Source organism: Lepidochelys olivacea (assembly GCF_965140295.1).
Source record: "Lepidochelys olivacea isolate rLepOli2 genome assembly, chromosome: 11".
Lineage (NCBI taxonomy): Eukaryota > Metazoa > Chordata > Testudines > Cheloniidae > Lepidochelys > Lepidochelys olivacea.
In genome coordinates, this window is record NC_140421.1 from 21,076,367 (window position 1) to 21,092,072 (window position 15,706).

Sequence of the window (15,706 nt, forward strand, 5' to 3'; positions counted from 1 at the left end):
CCAAACTTAGGAGCATTAGTTTAGGAGTAATAATGAAAATCAAGGGAGCAATGGCAGGTTAAATATCAAAAAGAGGGAATTTGGCTTGGGTCATATATTTAATTTTAAAAAAACAAATGGGAGCTAACATGACATGTGCAACACCCTATTTGTTTTTACATATGTTATACGTTATTACATTCTTTCATCCTATTTTTTTTCTGTCTCTTTAGGCCCCGATCCTGTGGTTGGATCCATGCAAGTACCCCCACATCCATGGAGAGCTCAGTTTCCCATCTGTCAGGTGAATGCCTTAACCATTAGATTCTGGAATATTCTGGGGTGGGAGTTTCTCCTGCTGAAGCTGTTCTGTGTATAAATTAAATAATGTGGAACAGGCTCAAGAGAGAGAGAGTGACTCTATAGTTCAGAGATTAGGACACTCACCTGAGAAGTGGGCAAAGCAAGTTCAAATCCCATGTCTTCATCTGGCAGAAGGGTGAATTGAACCAGGCTCTCCCACTTCCTGTGCGAGTGCCCTAATCACTAGGCTAAACGCTATGAAGGATACTGCTTATCCCCTTCCCCATCCCATTTTGTGTAGCTTTTGGCCTGTGCTGCCACCACCTCTCTTGCAAGAAATGGTTTAGATGTCTCACTCCAGGAAAGAGTTCACAGCTGTGAGCCTGAAGTGGAGATAGGTACCTCCAGCCTGGGCCTGTGTGTCTAATGCCCTTACAGGGTAGTCTTAGGCCACACCCTTCTCCTTGCCATCTTCTATTGGCTATCTTGGTTGGCTGCTCATTCAGCTTGCAGCCTTTTATAGATCTCATTCTTAGGGGCCTCTCTCCCCATCCATTGCATAGGGAGCCTGGGCATCTAACCAAGGGCTGTGGATTCTACTGGGGTAGCAAGCTGCCTAAAAGTTAGGCATTGCAACACTTGAGTCCCTTAGTACAGTGGTTCTCAAAGCCGGTCCGCCGCTTGTTCAGGGAAAGCCCCTGGCAGACTGGACCACTTTGTTTACCTGCCACATCCCGCAGGTTAGGCCGATCGCGGCTCCCACTGGCTGCAGTTCACCTCTCCAGGACAATGGGGGCTGCGGGAAGTGTGGCCAGCAAGTCCTTTGCTCCCCGCCACTTCCCGCAGCCCCATTGGTCTGGAGCAGCAAACCGCGGCCAGTGGAAGCCGCGATCAGCCGAACCTGCAGACGCGGCAGGTAAACAAAATGGTCCGGCCCGCCAGGAGCTTTCCCTGAACAAGCGGCGGCCCGGCTTTGAGAACCACTGCCTTAGTGGATTTAACCCTAAACTGTTTGGCATGAGGTGCTCTCTTTTCCTGGGTTTGAACAGTGCCCACGCATCTTAGGCACTAAATATAAATAATTCAATATATATAATACAGTATAAATAATAAAACTTCAACTGCAGTGGGTGAAATATAGCAAATGGTAATAACTTAGACAATGTGCATACACAGTATAGGTCACTTTCCTGACCAGATTCTTTTAATTTTATACGTTCACTCAAGAATGAAAAATGTTACAGGTGTTATTCTTTTCAGCTGTGATTGATGTTCATCTAGGGATTAAGTCACCTATACAAATAGAAAATGAGCTGCAAAGAGTTTATGGCAAAATAAGTGCATTTTCTAAAGCTTTAATGGAAACTCATTGTAGCCTATGCTGTATTTAGGAACCTCATCAGCAGGGCTTTGGAGCTCTACTCCGGCTCTGCTCCAGCTCCAGGCAAAACCCTGCAGCTCCACTGCTCCGGAGGTGCTCCGCGCTCCAGCTTCAGGCTCCACTCCAAAGCCCTGCTCATCATACAGCATAGCTGGCTTTGGAAAAGACAGAGATCCATTTCAAAAGTTAGCATTTTTTCTTCTGTCTCTTTATACTGCTGATTTTAAAAGTTTGTTATTGGTAATCACATGTACTATATCATAAGTGATATATTACTACAGCTCTATGAAACTGAATTGCTTTTTTTGGGGTGAATTTAGTGTCTCTGAAAGGTAACCTTGACAGTACCAGTGAATTAAATCCTCAGTTTATCCCCAGAACAAATATAACACTAGCAACAGGAATGCAAATGTCACCATACCTCTCAATTGCTACTGCACCTCAGCCATCACCCACAGGGACTTTGTCTAAGGTTGAGGATCATTGTGCTCATCGTTTTTTCAATTTCTCTCCTTTGGCTGTGAATAGTGATTACAGAGAGCAAAGGAGCTGTATTGCAGCTCAGGATCTGGCTCTAATCCATTTTTGTAGTTGAAAATACTATAATGTGTTAGTGTGTAGATGTACCCTTCCCCTCCATTGTTTGGGATAGAACCTTCTCAAATGTAGGTCACAGGCCATATACTTCTAGTTATGGATGGAAGATCCTCCTTACTTCATGTGTTAAGGGACAGGGTTATTGTACTGTTAGGATTTAAGTTTTATCCATGCTGTTGACATGAAGTTCTCAGTGGCAGGCTTCAGCATAGTGCAAAACTGAATGCGTTAATTGAGTGTGCTGGTTATCAGACATGACACTTTGGTGGTATAGGTTTCCCCCGACTGAGAAAGTAGGAGACCCAATTCATTCTCAAATATAGATCTGTAACCTGGCAGCTAAATTATTAGGTATTGCTATATATGCTAAAAATAGACTTTGCATTCCTGATAATGACTCCTGAGTATATTGAACCAACGATCATAATCTAAAACCAGTCTTTGTATTGGCCATCCTCAGCAAACTATCTGACATCCAGCTCTGGGGTGGAATTTTCAAAAACACCTGTGTTTCTTAGGGAGCATAATTCTGACCTTCATTGTTCATAAGTCACTTTGGCACTTTTGAAAATCCCAATCCTGTACTTTTAATAAGATGAGTCCATGAACTACAGAGTTATCTGTTAGTGGAAGGACACATGAAACTAAATATCGACTGCACAGCATTGATTTAGTCCATCCTGAAAAATAATTGAAACAAAATAAGTCATGTAGGTAAAGGGCCCATATTCACAGCTGAAGTTATCAGTTTAGCTCCATTGACTTCAAAGGATTTTTTACCTGCTGGGAAGCTAATCCACAGAATTTAGATAGTATAGAATCCAAAAGAGAACTCTGAAAGGACAGAGCTACTTAGGGCCTGATCTTGAAAGCCATATTCAGGTAAGACTCTCATTCACTTCTGTAGGAATTTTATGTACTCAAGGAATGCATTTTCTGGCACTTCATAAGTCCAAACTTTTTCAACTTTCACAGAAGTTAGAGCTAGATTCATTACAGGATATTTCTGAAAAGTGAGAATACTGGGATCTCAAAACAGCAGAAGCATTTTAAATATATTCTCTCAGTTGGCTTAAAAAAAAGAGATCTCTGTTCCCTAGGAAAACAATGAAATGGAATTATTAGAACAATCATTATTATAATTCCAATAATTTATTTAATAAAATTTTACTAAAGTAAGCAACCATTCCAAAAATAAAACAAAAAGGAATGATAACTTTATTTTACAAATCCATTAGGCTTTTAGAATCAGCAGACAATGGATGGCACTTAAATAACAGTTTGTATTTCTGTCCACATTTTTCACAGATCTTTCTGAGGGCAAATTTCTTTTTACAATACCTTTTCCATTTCCTCTAGCCTTTGGTTTGTCCATTTTCTTTTAACAAACTTGTCTGTTTTTGTGACCTCAGCTGGGTCAGCTCTTTTATTGCCATTTTTTACTGTGGGAAGATTTTTTATCAAGCATTAAGCCCTTGGCTTCTAATATTTACCAAACCTAAATCCTGTCTACATTCAGCTGCTCTTGTTATTGCTATTTCTTAATGCCAATTTTTCTTTATCCTTTGGTGGTTTTTTAGTAGCATTACTATAATCTGACATAAGAATTGGCATTAGTCACCCATGACTCAGTGGGCCTGCTTGATGAAGGAAAACCTTTTGCAATGGGAGAGACTTGTTTTTATTTTTTAACATTGTTCTTAACCTGATAAATATACAGTACGGGCACCCTGATTTCAGTTAAATCTCAAACAAGGATTCATCATCCTTTTTTTGTGAATGACCATAAGAATGCCTCTTTCTTCATGGGGCTTTCATCATATTTATATATTTAAATTTTATAGCATCAGTTTCACACTACTTAAGCCTCACATGGCTTTAAAATAATACCCAGTAGGAAATTCTGTGCAATCTCCAATTAATTTAATACCCTAGCGCAAACCCTAATTCAACCCCATCATCCTCCAGCTCATCAGTGTACCCAACTCCCTAAGTGCCCATGAAAAAAGGTTAAGGCAGTGGCACATTGTACCTACCAGGGTATAACAATAACACTGAAGTATCCATCTAAATCTTTTTATAAATAGAATCCCATGCCTAAAGTTACCCTTCCAGACCTATGGGGGAAAAAAAAGTTCTCATTCAAATGGTCTTTCTTTGGGAGTTGACACAATCTGAACAAAAAGGGGCCTATGTATCTTCCAATAATGTCTCTATTTAATTGTCTTGCTATTTGATATTTTTTATAATTGTTCCATCACAGTCACATGTTGTTCCAATTCCTATAATTGAATGATCTGATGGTGTACAGCTAAATTTCTTCAGCTGGCCAGATCCTTTTGTGTAGGTTTGGTATCAAAGGAATGAAAATGTGCATGTTTAGAATGAGATGTACATTAGTCCATTATAAAAACAAGACAGACCTGCACTGTATAAACTACCCACGAGAAACCACTTAATGCCGAGTCAGAATCTCTTAACATACTAATGCATACTAGTGTAACATACTAATGTAATATTTGTTAGCGCTAATGCTAATGCTTTCTACTCACTCCCCCCTTTTCTGTTTTCAAAATGCTTTACCAAAGAAATGGGCAAATACTGGGCCCTGTGTCAAGCCCAAGTAAACAGGTTTAGTTCGGGAGATTCTGTAGCAGTTGCTCAGGAGGGATGAAAAAATCTTTCTGTAGGCTGTGGAGTGGCAGCCAAGCCAATCGGTGTCCGCCATTGCAGCTTTAATACTATAGCAGTCTCTGTAGTCTATGTGGGCATTCTCACACAGTGCAGGTGTTACTGCAGATTCATTGGCTGTTCCCCCAGCCTTGATCACCCTATCTAAAGGCACTTTACCAGTGTCACAAAAGGAACCCTCCATAAGCAACTCTTTGGCACATATGCCCAAATCCTCAAAGGTATTTAGGGACCTAAATACCTTTGAGGATATGGACATCAGTGTGCATTCTCTGAGAGCTTCTTTTATCCTCACCTATTGCCTCTTCTTTGCCTGTGCGGGAGGGCTGGTTGGCAGGATTTACTCCATTGATTAATGGAGTATCTTAGGTATCTGAGGTGGGTATTTTTAGACCTATCAGACACAGAAGTAAGTGGCAATGTGACATTGCACAGAACCTGATATTTAGAACCCAGGATTTCTAACCAATAGGTCACTGATCTAACCTCTAGATCAGTGTTTCTCAACACTTTTTCCATTCCATGACTTCATGTTACAACAGAAAAGATTGCTAGACACCCCTTCCATCTAGCCATTAAAAAGGGAAGGTGTTTTGCTTCCACCCAACTTGTTTGCTACTCCCATGTATCGAACCCACAATCACTACTAGAATGGAATCTCACCAAAGAATTAATTCAGGCAATGCTTCTGATTCATGGTAGTATAGTACTTTGTTATGTTTGGTGGCATCCACCAAATAACACAGGTTAAATTATTAACATAACTGATTTGTAACCCTATTTAAAATATGCTTTGCTTTTGTGGTGTGCCCTCTGATGCATTACAACCCATGCATTTTTTATGCTGGTATATATCAGATTACATTGTTACTTGGCCTGAAGTCAAATGTAGCAAATGCTTTGTTAAATAATTGGTTGAAGACTACAGAATGAAGTCATTCATCACCTAGTCATGGTTTTATTCTGTTTCCAGTAAATTGTTTCACTGCAATTTCCTTTAGTCATTTATCTTAAATCTATGATATTTGATAACCTCACACAGCAATGAATTTACTATATGCAAAAGTTTAGAAAGAGGATCTACATGAATAACAAGGACATATACAATTTTAAATAGCATTAACATTTATAATGTGTATACACTCTTCTAGGCATAAGCCAACCACTGACTGCCTGGGATGACTTAGAACTTCTTGTATGAACAAGTTATGCCATGTTTGGTCATTAGGGAGTTTCCTGAACTTTGCCCTGAGCTGTCTGGTACTAGCCAGTGCTGGGCCAGATTATCCAACAATCTGATTCATGATGGCAATTCCTTTACACATATATGCTAAGCATTACTACAAGTTTGAAGTCTCGGGGCTAGATCCACCGAGGGATCCTAATAGCCATTTTAGCACATAAATCCAAAATGCAGATCCTCAAAACCCCCTACCCCTGTATGCATGTACATTCCCTAGGAGTCAAAGTTTCTACTGATAGAATACCCTAAATGCTTAAAAATCTGACAGTGGGCACACACAGCCATCAAGGTCCTCATGCCCAAGTGCATGCTAAGTCCTGGCAGGATCCTCAAGCTAGGCATTCTCCTTGGAGCATGCCTACTGGATCAGGCCCTGCAGAAACCACAACTTGAGGAGGATCCGGGATCTGAATCTGTTTTACAGCCTAGGTGAATACTCTGACCACTTGACTGTACAGTCATTCTTACTTTCTTTCTGGCCCATGACTATTTTAAGTAATTTATGCAAAGAGGACCAGCTTCAACAGGAGAGATTACGGCAGCCCCACCCCAGAATACCGCATGCCCTGGTTGTCAGGGCACTCACCTGGGAGGTGGGAGACCTAAAGTCATGTCCCCCTGCTCCTCTCAAGCAGCATGGGTATTCAAACCTGGATCTCCTACCTCTTGGATGAGTGTTCTGGCTATTGGGTCAAAGGAAGGTACCACTTCCTGTACGTGGTGCAGGGCCCAATCTAGTAGCTGTGTTCTAAAATGGCCTTTGAACACACCTACCAGATCAGGCTGTGCAGATGAGATAGGTTTACATGTGAGTGAGGTGCTGAGCTGATCAGTGGTGTCAGTTTTGAGTAGTTGTGTGCATACATACTAGGAGAAATATAGAGCTTACAGGACTCTATCAACAGAACTTAGGTACCTAGGGAATTTAGGCACATAAAGGGCTAGGCAGCAGCTGAAGCTGCAGTTCTTAGTGTCCAGCTTTTGCACTTAGGCATCTAAAGTGGCAGTTAGGATTAGAAAGGGGACTTAAGTCAATTTAGGAATAGGTGCCTAAAAGCATGAGACCCAGATTTTCAAAGGCATTTAGACACCTAACTCCAAAGGTATTTAGGCATCTAATTTCCATTGATTTCATTAGAAGACCTAGTCCTAAGTCTCACTGAAAAGCAATGGGACTTATTCTCAAAAGTGCCTAAGTCAATTTTGAAAATGAGCCTTGGACTCCTAAGTCATTTTGGTGCTTTTTGAAAATGTTATCCAGGAACTAGTAACATTTGAAAAGGAACGTATCTGAGTTATTTGACACAGCATGTTTGCTTTCCATATGTGTTTTTAAAAACCTAGAAATACACATCTCTTTGGCGAATAGTAACCATTTAAAAATGTTTTAGACCAGATGCTTCAGAAATAACTTCCTTTCATTCTGTTGTACCGGGGCTTTAAAGTTGTGTTCATGATCAACATAGTCATCTCATGGTCACCCGAATTCCATGCTAAAAACAATGGGTAAAATGCATTCCGTGCCCCATGAAATCATTAGGAAGATCTAGAGTGTTGCCACAAGAGCTACAAAGGATTACCTATTACTGCATAGCAACCAATGCTAATTCCATTTAATGGAGCTTATTTATTGATACAAAGAATCATTGGTGGCACTTACTTCTTAAAAGGGTTTATTCTTTTTGTTATATGGTATCACTTTCCTGATAAATTTAAATATAGAATCCCTAATAGACTGTCAATTTATAATTTTTTTATGAACTTAAAAATTGTGCAAAGTATGTGTCATAAATATAAAGGGAAGGGTAAACACCTTTAAAATCCCTCCTGGCCAGAGAAAAAACCCTTTCACCTGTAAAGGGTTAAGAAGCTAGGATAACCTTGCTGGCACCTGACCAAAATGACCAATGAGGAGACAAGATACTTTCAAAAGCTGGAGGGAGGGAGAAATAAAGTCTCTGTTTGTCTGTGTGATGCTTTTGCCGGGAACAGAACAGGAATGGAGTCTTAGAACTTAGTAAGTAGGCCAGCTAGATATGTGTTAGATTCTGTTTTCTTTAAATGGCTGAGAAAATAAGCTGTGCTGAATGGAATGGATATTCCTGCTTTTGTAACTTAAGGTTTAGCCTAGAGGGATTCTCTGTTTTGAATCTAATTACCCTGTAAGGTATTTACCATCCTGATTTTACAGAGGTGATTCTTTTACTTTTTCTTCTATTAAAATTCTTCTTTTAAGAACTTGATTGCTTTTTCATTGTTATTAAGATCCAAGGGTTTGGGTCTGTGCTCACCGATGCAAATTGGTGAGGATTTTTATCAAGCCTTCCCTAGGAAAGGGGGTGTAGGGTTTGGGGAGGATTTTGGGGTAGAAAGACATTTCCAAGCAGGCTCTTTCCGGGTTATATATCTGTTGGACTTTATTGCTGCTGCCACTAAGTGTCTAAGCGAAAAAAGGAAAATAGTTTGTACCTTGGGGAAGTTTTAACCTAAGCTGGTAAAAATAAGCTTAGGGGGTTTTCATGCAGGTCCCCACATCTGTACCTTAGAGTTCAGAGTGGGGAAGGAACCTTGACAGTATGATAGGGTGAACTCGTATTAGTAAATGGCTCAGTCTCACGATAATTAATTTTCATTTCCAGACAGGTTTATTTCTTTACTAACAAATGAGGATATTGTTACAAGTATGACACTTCATCCCATGAGTTTCACTTTAAGTTTTACATTTTAAGGAACTCAAACTTTAAAAAGGGACAACTGAAACTGCTCAGTTTTGCCTGGTTTTGTGTTGAAACAATGTGAATCTTCCAGGCTTCATAAGATTTCCAGTCTAAATCATAATTCCCTTCCTAGCACCATTTTAGTTGAAGGGGACTTGCCAGAAACTCAGCCAAGGTTTAGCTGAAAGGTTACATTTCAAGATAATGGAAAAATGCCCACTTGAAAGGGTCTGTGGGACTAGGTCTGTGGAACCTGGGACATTTGAGATTCCCAGATTGACAGTGGGAAGCCAGGTACAGTCACATCCAGGGAGCACTGCGGAGATTAGGCTCCGCAGAAAGTACCAGCCAAAGGGTCCAGAACAACAGCACCTGAGGTCTTTTGCTTGACTCATGCTCACTATTTAACCCTGGAGGATGGCCCAGGAAGTTGTCAGGGCAATTGTGCAGACTTCAGGCTTGCTGCGGCTCTAGACCTCACCTTGGTCATTAATTTCTTTGACCCCAGCCTGACTTTGACCCTGGCTCTTGCCTATTGATCCCAGCTCTAGTGATTACTCTGATCCCTGCATGCTGATTACCATCTTGGCACGGGCTGTGACTTGGTGACACCAGCCCAATCACGACCTCTATGCCAGACCACCAACACCTCAGTCCCTTACACCTGCTCTGGGGATTTTCTATGAAAGGTCCACATTGGTGTCCCATGATGGACAACAAGCCAAGAGGATAAGGGACAAAAACTGGTCATTGCAAAGCTTTGAACATTTTCCTAAAATGAGCTGCACAGAAAACACCAGGTTGTTAATGTGGGCTAAATTCTGATAGCTTTAATCACACTGATAGTCCCACTGGGGCTTTTCAAGAATATCAGAATCTGGCCTGTAAGTCATCATGTGTTACATGATCCTGAGACATTTATATCCTTTTGAAAGAAAAATAGATATATTGGATCAGGGTCATACAACACATCAGTGGCAAATTGTGAATTGAACCCAGGACTAATGAACCAAAATGACTTATTAGGGATTTCTGGAATACCTTCAGTGTTTCAGCGATGCTTACAGTTTGCAAATGTCAATTTGTGATTAACTGCAAATAATTAAGGGATGGCTAAATATACTAACTGGAAACAGGGATGTAGTAAACTTGGATCACAGAAAAGGATTCTTTTTAAAACCTCCTGTTAACAGTAGGTAAAAAGTTAATGAGAAACATGTAAATAATTAATTCTTCCTTCATCTCCAAGAAAGTCTTGTTGCTGCTGCTGATATTTTTCAAGGTTTCAAAACTCAGGGTTGTTTGGATTTTCTCTAAAACAGGCATTGGGCAGCCCAGGCTTTATATAAAACTGTTATACATTGAAATAAACTGTTGCGTAAATAGCTTTATTGGTGGTGGTGTTCCCCAAAAAGAATATTATATTGGGTGCACTACAGCAAGCTGCTGTGATATACCCAGGAAAGCATATGTAAATTGAAACTTAACAGTCATTATTTCGGTTCTTGGAATTTGTAGAAGGAACTGAGGGTAGCTGGGGTGATATGCTGCTTTTATCACCTTCATAGATTCCAAGGCCAGAAGGGAACATTGTGATCATCTAGTCTGAGCTCCTGTATAACACAGGCCATGGGACTTCACCAAAATAATTTTTACAGCAGCTCATTGAGAAAAACATACAATCTTGATTTTAAGATTGTCTGATAGAGAATCCACCACATCCCTTGGTAAATTGTTCCAATGGCTAATAACTCTCACCATTAAAAACTTGTCTTATTTCCAGCCTGAATTTGTCTAGCTTCATTCTAGCCATTGGATATTGTTATACCTTTTCCTGTTAGATTGAAGAGCCCACTATTAAATATTTGTTCCCCATATAGATACCTATTGATGATAATCAAATCATCCCTTAACCTTCTCTTTGTTTGACTCAAAGAGACCAGTCTATTTGGCCTATCACTATAAGTCATGGTTTTCAATCCTTTAATCATTCTCGTGACTCTTGGATCCATGAGAGAATTCTTGCATGGCTTCAGTAGCTATATTTCTCCATTGTGCTTCCTTTTGGGGGACATCATTCATTTTAATCACAAAACCACCTACAGCCAAACACATCCAATCTCCTTATGTCAGAAATAATCATGACACTGAGATTACCGAAAACCATATACACTATAGCAACAAATCCTGCAACTTTTGAAGTTTCCTGTATGAATAATTTTTGTCCCTCATTTTGGGTCTTTGTCATACACTATTTCTGACAGTTGGGCCCAACATTTCCAGGGTTTAGGTGGACAAACACTCTCGCTTTAGCAATGGATCAGTAGAAACAATAACAGCCACATTGGGAATCACATTAATGTACTATCTTTCATGGAGCACAATTGCTACAGGAAAGACTCTGCTGTCCTCTAACTCTCCTCCCCTGCCAGCTCACCCCTACTAGCTAGCCTTTATTAATCATGTGTCTTATATAAGGAATAACAAAGCAGCCTATAAACATATCAGTACAGACTGTTAGTCAAGAACAAGAATTAGGCAGGTAGGGTTTGGCAAAAACAATGTATCCACACATTCAAAAGAAGACATCTTGGAAATTTGGCACACTTTCCTCTCTATTTCCTACTGAGTCTGGTACACTGACAGAATGGCCAGCAGATGGTGGTGTTATTTCAACTACTCAGCATTGCACGTTATAGGAAATTAACCCAGCTGAGCTAGAGCAAATGTGTGGAAAGTTGGTTTTGGCTTTACAGCTTCTTCGAGTGGCAGCTGCAGATCACTACCTGAGTCTCCTGATATAACTTCTTGTAATAAATATTACCCATAGGTATGTCTAATCAGTAACACATTATGGCTCACTGAAAAATAACCAAGATACTAAAATCTTGCCTCTGACAACAGCAGCAGTTGAAGATCCTCTGTTTCACACATGCGGCCATTTTAAACAGAAAGCAATTCACATCCATTTAGCAATGCAGAGTAAGATATTAAAATGTAAAACACATGGGCATGAGGCTGCCTTAAAATATACAAAAGATTTTTTGGGTAATATAAAGCAATTTATATGTAAAACATCTGTAATCACAAAAGTGCCTTAAATACAATATTCAAATTTCAGCATTAAAGCCCTGCATCTGACAATGATAAATCAACATATTAAAAGCATGCCTCTCATATCAACAGATGTTCTTTTCAAGAGAAACAAGGTTCTTAATGTGGAGTTAAAACAGTGGTGAGACAAACAACAAAAGTAACATGTGGCTGGTAGTATGGGAGCTGAGAAGGTACAGAAATAGCAAGCAGCATTGCAGTAATACTGTATCACTAACTTCAATGGGAATACCCCGTAGTAAGTGTTGGACCCATTGACTTAACTTCTTACTAGTCAAATGGTGAATTCTCTCCACTAATAGGGTCTAACAGGAACCATTTACTAATTTTTCATTCTTACTGTACAAAGACCAAAATCATTTCATTTTCAGACAGTTACACAATATGTACTGTTTTCAGAGTAGCAGCTGTGTTAGTCTGTATCCGCAAAAAGAAAAGGAGTACTTGTGGCACCTTAGAGACTAACCAATTTATTTGAGCATAAGCTGTAGCTCACGAAAGCTTATGCTCAGATAAATTGGTTAGTCTCTAAGGTGCCTCAGGTACTCCTTTTCTTTTTACAATGTGTACTAGCTTGTTCAAGAAGAGTCTTTGAATTATATTTCTCTAGTCTTGCAGGTGGCCTTCTCTTCTTAATAATTTCTATTAGGATGATCAGGAGCCTGTTTTCAAAGCACCAATGGATGAAGGGAACAAGGGAATCTCCCAAACAGCAAAAGTGAAATGGTTTCATTGCTCAGTAAGAAAGCACCCATAGAGTAGGCTCAAAAAAGGGATTTGGCAGCTGCTGCACTTCCTACACCAACTCTCCATATCCCTGCCTGAAAGGTAGTTTGCGTGAGCATGGGAGGAAAGGGAGAAGCTTGTACACAATGATATACCAATAACCCAAAGTGCAGCTCTTTTGACAAACTGTTTCTAAAGCAATGACATGGAAGTTTTAACAGCTGAAGTGCCACTTTGCCATCAAACAGTCATAAAATTGCAAAAGAATTAAAGGTTTAATACAGCATGTGTGTGTGACAGGATTATCAGAAAGTAGTAGTTAAGGATTTATTCTAATAAATGTTCAACCATTTTTGCCAAGTATTTCTAGTTACCCAGAGTTTGATAGTATTATTTAGCAGTCCCAGAACTCCAGGGTCTTTACAATACCTATCACGACAGAGGTTTTCAATTATCATAATTCTATTCCTAATTTCAGTTACCATGATGATCCTCCATTACAGCAACAATCTTAAAGCTAACACATAAAAACAATGTTTTTACTTACATTTATTTTCAGCACAAATTAGACTCATAGACTCTGAGGTCAGAAGGGACCATCAAAATAATCTAGTCTGACCTGCGTATGGCAGGTCACAGAACCTCACCTACTCATTCATGTAGTAGATCCCTAACCTCTGGCTGAGATACTGCAGTCCTCAAATCATGATTTAAATACTTCAGGTTGCAGAGAATCCACCATTTATACTAGTTCAAACCTGCAAGTGCCCCGGGGTGCCCCATTCTACAGAGCAAGGTGAAACCTCCCCAGGGTCTCTGCCAATCTTCACCCTTTTTGAATGTATATTTCCTTGTGTCTCCATGATTTTTTTTTTTTACCTTCCCTACCCCCTGGGGCAGTTGCTATTATCAGTGTTAGGATGTCACATAACATTTTTCTTAAATCAAAGAAGAGTCCTATGGGGAGTTATGAAGACCATGGGTTGAGTATATCTCAAAAAAGTTCCAGAATAGAATTCACTGGGACCCAGAGCCATCCCATCCTGAACTGCACTTTCATCAGAAATTGGATCACTCCTTGGACCTTCAAGAAAAATGAAGGTAGAGCAAGAAGTGGTGATAGTAATTTAGTAGATAGCACTATTCCCTCTGAGAGTTGGTCTGCACTAGAAAAATCCGTGTGTTTGATATCCATATTGTTTACGTCCAGTAGAACTAAGATGCAAATTGCAATTCTTGCATACTGCTGGTGCTAGTTTAAAGTGTATGTGGACGTTAGCATTTACATAGTGTGCCAGTATTCACACTTGCAAAGTGAAGTCAGCCTCTAAAAACTTAGAGCCGCCCCCATGTCAATTTTTGCTCCTCCCAAGCTCTACTAACTGTGATTGCAGACATTTTGGTGATGGTGGTGTAAGCAGGTTAAACCAGGTTTGGCTTAATATTCCACACCAGAATATTACCAGAGGCTTAACAGCGTTTGAGGAAGAGTCCACATAAATTGAAGGTAGAAAAGACCTATTACATTGGGTCATTCTGGATTGATCCTGTATAACCCATTGTGGTAAATGAGAATTTTACCACTGACTTTAAGGGAGCAGAACTGGGCCTTTAGTTCATTCCTTTGTCAATGCAGTATTATTCCCTATGGACACTTTATAGTACTTTGTCCAGTTTAAGAACTCAATTTAGCAAACTTAGCCCAGAATTTTGCAAAAAAAAATATTAATGTTTAAATAGTGCGTGATAAGGGCTTGGAGAAAGAAAAATAGCCAGCAATTATACTGTCATTTTCTATCACTGCTGTGTGGGAAGCTGTGTGGTTTAAGGAGATTGTGTTGTCTATCAGATAAAGCCAATCCTGGTAGCCAGCTGAGCCACTGAATAGCTGTGTAATTTTGGGCAATCACTTGACCTCCTTTTACCTCACTCAAGCCAGCTGGAAAACTGGATGAAACATAGGACCTCAATGAAAACTGGATGCAGCATCTATTTATATTTCCTAGATAGGTGAATTACAAAAGCATAGTTTCAGAATATCATTTTTGCTCAGCTAATATTTGCATATTGTATCACAAACAAAACTTCTATATGAGCTATAAATTCATGAGGTAAAAGAGTGCATCCTTTCAATTTTTGGCTGTGTGTTATGTATTAACAAGCTCTCTTGTAGCTGCCTAAAATAAGTGGTTAATAAAATGCAAGAAGCAGATGCCTATTAAAAATTTAAGACCCTCTCTTTACACTTTTAAGAATTCTAACAGAGCTATTTTGGGGGCAAACAGAAAAAGATTACTATAAAGGCTGCATCTAATATCACAGAAGGACCCTTAAACACACTCTCATAGCACTATGGTCCTATACACACCTAATTCAGGAATGCACTTAGACACAATGCGTGCTATGCTACACCATGTTTATGGCTAGAGCTGTGCAAAAGATGGAAGTTTTTTGTTGTTTTGTTTTTTTGCAATGGATTTCAGGTTTTCAAACTCTGGCTTCTTTTCAAATAGGAGCAAAACGCCAAAATGTCAAAATTCTCTGCAAGAATGTCACCAGGAGCAGATGGCATTCACCCAAGAATTCTGAAGGAATTTAAATATGAAATTCGAGAACTATTAACTGTGATATGTAACTGGTCACTTAAATCAGCTTCTGTACCAGATGACTGGAGGATAACTAAAGTGAAGCCAATTTTTAAAAAAGTCTCCAGAGGCAATCTTGGCAATTACAGGCTGGTAAGCTTAACTTCATTACCACACAAATTGATTGAAACTATAGTTAATAGCAGAATTATCAGACACATAGATGAACATGATTTTTTATGGAAAGGTCAACATGGCTTTTGTAAAGGGAAATCATACCTCACCAATCTATTAGAATTCTTTGAAGGGGTCAATAACCATGTGGAGAACAGTGATCCAGTGGAAATAGTGTACTTGGACTTTCAGAAAA

General features: G+C 39.5%; 1 long non-coding RNA gene across 1 annotated transcript; it reads left to right on the forward strand.

Moving 5' to 3' along the window:
- Positions 1 to 213: 213 nt before the first annotated feature.
- Positions 214 to 15,339, forward strand: LOC311528190. Its single transcript, XR_014713539.1, has 3 exons — positions 214 to 283; positions 1,674 to 1,848; positions 15,265 to 15,339. It is a non-coding gene; the product is annotated as an uncharacterized lncRNA (long non-coding RNA).
- Positions 15,340 to 15,706: the final 367 nt, after the last annotated feature.